Source organism: Triticum aestivum, chromosome 7D (genome assembly GCF_018294505.1).
Source record: "Triticum aestivum cultivar Chinese Spring chromosome 7D, IWGSC CS RefSeq v2.1, whole genome shotgun sequence".
Lineage (NCBI taxonomy): Eukaryota > Viridiplantae > Streptophyta > Magnoliopsida > Poales > Poaceae > Triticum > Triticum aestivum.
In genome coordinates this window covers 443,949,054-443,953,210 of record NC_057814.1, presented here as the reverse complement: position 1 = coordinate 443,953,210, position 4,157 = coordinate 443,949,054, and the positions used below count along the sequence as shown (strand labels likewise).

Sequence of the window (4,157 nt, the reverse complement as noted above, 5' to 3'; positions counted from 1 at the left end):
GGTCGTGGCATTGCTATGTCGACAGACGGATTGGCGCCTAAGGTTATGGACTTGGTGACGTATGAGCTCACTGGGCCAAAACTAGAGGGCTATGCTCGGCGGCGCCCCTTGGTTGTCACTGGGTCGTGTCCCTCCGGTCCACTGGGACTGGCTAGGGATATAGGTGTGGGTGACTCCTACCTTGGGTGCGTTAACCCATACTCAGTGGCTGAGTCGGACCAGGAGTGGATGGAGGTGTCTCTACTCTTCCTACTCTGGTTGGTGTGTTGTGAAGTGGGCAGTTGACGGTGTCTCAAGACATGGATGCTGAAGCAGCCACTACTAGGGAAAAACTTATAGGTAGACGCTTACTAGTAGCGTAGGTTTACACCCCTCGCTACTGCTACTTACTAGTAGCGCGGGTTTATAACCCCTGCTACTACTAAGTTGATAGTAATAGTGCGGGTTTATAACCCTCGCTACTACTAAGTGATTTCCACCGTGCCTCTCGAGACCAGCCATAGTAGTAGCGCGGGTTATAAACCCACGCTGCTACTAAGTTGATAGTAGTAGCGCGGGTTATATACCCCACGCTACTATTAAGTGGTCTCCACCATGCACCCGGGACATGCCATAGTAGTAGCGTTGGGTTAGTGGGGGGAATAAACCCAACGCTGCTGCTAAGTGATCTCCTTGCCGCCGCCACCTCCGCCTCTCACCCCTCCTCCGCCTTTGTCTCTGTGTTTCTCCTCCACTCCCCACGATTCCCCCAACCAACCCCATCGCCGCCGCCGCCGCCGACCTCCTCTCCCCCAACCCCACCGCCGGCGCCCCCCACCTCACCAGCAGCCACTGCCATGGACAGAGCCGCTGCCTCTCTCGGCGCCCGAAGCCCTAGCTCAGGCCGCCGCGACCCACCCGTTGCGTCCCACGTTCACGCGCGAGATCTGTCCCATAGCGATGCTCGATCCAGGCAGGCCCGAGGAAGGAGAGCAGTCGGCTCCCTTCCTCCTCTCCGGTGAGCCTGAGCGAGCACCCACTCCCCCCATGACCACAAATCCACCCCCGGTTCCTCCATCCTCCCTCCAGTCTCCGACGCTGTCACCGCCCAGCCACGGAGTACCACCGCAACACCTGGTATGGCGCACCACGTCCACCCATCGCCGGTGACCTCCCACAGCTCCGACCCTAGCTGCCTCCTAGCACACTGCAGCTTCACCAGCCTCCCCCTCCCCACCTCCTCTGCACCGCCGCTGGACCAGCGTGCCGCGTTGCCCTCAGATCCGGCTTCCAGGAGCTGCCACGGTCGTTCAGCAAGTAGCAGTGCGTGCATCATTGGCGGTGCGTGCAGTCCGCATCCCCTTCGCATGCCTGCACTACGGTTCCCTGGTGTAGTTCAATGTTTGGCTCCGCCTCCCCCTGTTTGCAGCTCCTTTCAATTCTTTTGCAGCTCACTGAATATATTTTTGCAGTTCATTGTGAGAATCCATGGCGCTGGCCGCGCCGCACCTTTTCCTGCTTCTTCTCGTCTGAGGCGAGCACCAGCGGTACGTATCAGCCCTCTTCTCTATGGTGCTGGCTAGGTAAGAACTAGGGATCTGTGGCAGCAGCTCATAGATTAGAATTAGATTTGATAATTGGAGATGGATTCCTGAACCAATTTGCAAATTCATTGGTGATTTCAGTGCTTATACTTATTTGGTTTTGGTGCCTGGTCAAACCTTCTCTATGTTAGTTCCTTTGCTTAGCCAAATCAGTTAGGGATATAGCACATCCATGATGTTGCGAGGTGTTGATTGCCTTCTAGCAAAAATCTGGAGCGTTGGGTATCTCTGGCTGTAAACTGAATCTGGTTTAGTTAAAAACTGCACTGACAAATCTGGACAGCCAGCTTCTAGGTGAAAAACGAGTTAGTTATTCTCAGAATTTCGAGTTGCCCCTATATGAAATCTGTAAAGCAAGTTCCAAGCTTTCCGTAGAGTATTTATTTGCGTCGTTTGGATGTATGGTTTGAGAGCAGCCATCGTTTTAGTTTGTTGTCCCGAAAGTTAGTATCCTGAGCGCATTGTTTTCATATGCCAGTTTATGGCCTTGTAGAGGTTGTTTTAAAAAAAAGTTTCAATACGAATTTTGTAGAGGGTTTGTAGTATATTACAAGGCCGATTTCAGTTTCAGTTTGCTCCACCGCTGTGAAAGGTGGAGGAGCCTAGATTGCAAGGCCGATTTCAGTTTCAGTTTCGATCGAGCCTAGATTGCAAGGCCGATTTTAATCTAGCACTCTCCATGCAGCTCCTCAATAATTGTAGTCAATTGGTTGGACAATCTTCTTGTTTTCATCATTTTTTTTCTAGTTATATACGTAGTTGGCTGGGATTATAATGCTATCTTTGCTTACTGTTAACTGTCCAAATTGATGTAGAAAGATAAACAGTTGTTGATCGCTTCCAGAAACGTCAATTAGTAAGTGAAAATAGACGTTTGCGCCTACTTGTATTTTATAGCAGTTTCTGGGACTGTGACATGTTGGTCATCCTTCTGTGATTGGTTATATATGGATTATATATGTTAGGCCTGTGGAAAAGGACTGATGAATCCATAGCAAGAACTGAGAGGCTATATAATTTTGCAGGGGCGTACATGTTGGGGATTTCTTATTTGCGCGTCCATTCCTTAGTCGCCTTACAAGTTTATTGTTTGTTCCACTTAAAATGTCCACAACTTCTCTGAACTTTCAAAGACCACCTCCTTGTTGATGTGTCTGCGCCATATGATTGCAGAAAGCACCTGGGATATACTAAGCAGAGTGGTGCCTTAACAGCTTCTTGCATTTTGTTGCACTTGCATCTCAATAATTACACTAAAATCTGGTTTCTCTGGTTGCGCTACTGACATGTCTTTATATTTCTTGGCAGATTAACATATTCAAGTCAAGATGGTTAGGTTTGGGAAAAAGTTGACGGCCGGCCAAGTTCCAAAGTGGAGAGGGTACGATTCAGGGTTTTTTTCCACCTTGTACTGACCTGTATCATTGAGTTCTCTAAATATTCTGTCAACTGCTTTTGATGAAACTTATCTCGATTTCTTACCATGTTTACTGAACAAGAAGATGAAGAAACATTGCAATAATTGAACATTGCAATTGAGTGCCCATCTAATTGGTGTAAAAAATTTGCACACTTGGCTACCAATTTTTTAACATTGCATTGTTGATTCAATGTTTACAGTTACTATATAAACTACAAGCTGATGAAGAAGAAAGTAAAACAATATGGGCAGCAACTCCAACAGGGAGAGAAAGACCATCACCGTGTTCTCAAGGATTTCTCAAAGATGCTTGATGATCAGGTAATGCTAAGAGATGGATCTCTGCCAATTCATTACTTCATTCTCCCTGATCTGAGTTTAACCTGCAGACTTTAGCTTTTGTCTGGTGTGGACAGTGCAGTGACAGAGGTTGCAGCCTTGTGGGGTCTAATACATGTTTCTTACTGCAGCTTTAAGCTTCGCTGTCATCTAACTCTTTCTAGTTAATTTTTGTTATCTGTCTTTGAACCTATAAAAATGCTAACTCTTTCTAGTTAATTTTTGTTATCTGTCTTTGAACCTATAAAAATGGGTGATCTGTACACTTGTCATCTCCTACATTTGTTTCCTGAACATGTCTAAAGCTTTTATAAGAAATGCAGTTTTGAGCTCAGGCAATCGTAGGATGACTAGACACATACTACATATGATTTGAGATGTATATGTATGCTAATTGATGTTTTGAGGGGTGCTCATATACTTGCTCGGCAACATGGAAACTTTCACATTTGGTCTAGTTGTCTCTATGGGTCAGCGACTTAGCATACATGTTGTAATCAACTTTCACATTTGCTTCTCTGACAAGTAAGGTCTGTTTTCATTCATAGGTAGAAGATAGCAATAGAGTGGGAAGGTTTGTGCAGAGATCTTGAGGTTATCACAGATGCACACAATATGACACTAAATTGGCCAAAAATAGGGAGCTACAAGATGAACTATTAAAGGTTGGTTTCATTTTGTAGCGACCAGACCTCAAACAGTTTGATCTCTGTGCATCAGTGTCATCCCTGGATTGGTAATGCTGACACGCACAGTACTTGAGGATTTATAACAGAGTATCAATCACACACTTATTACATTGAATGTCTCAAAAG

The 4,157-nt window shown here is 46.2% G+C and overlaps 1 long non-coding RNA gene across 1 annotated transcript; it reads left to right on the top strand.

The window, feature by feature from the left end:
* The first annotated feature begins 693 nt into the window (after positions 1-693).
* Positions 694-3,865, top strand: LOC123171583 (uncharacterized). Its single transcript, XR_006485302.1, has 4 exons — positions 694-1,380; positions 1,452-1,526; positions 2,892-2,964; positions 3,204-3,865. It is a non-coding gene; the product is annotated as an uncharacterized lncRNA (long non-coding RNA).
* The last annotated feature ends 292 nt before the right edge of the window (positions 3,866-4,157 follow it).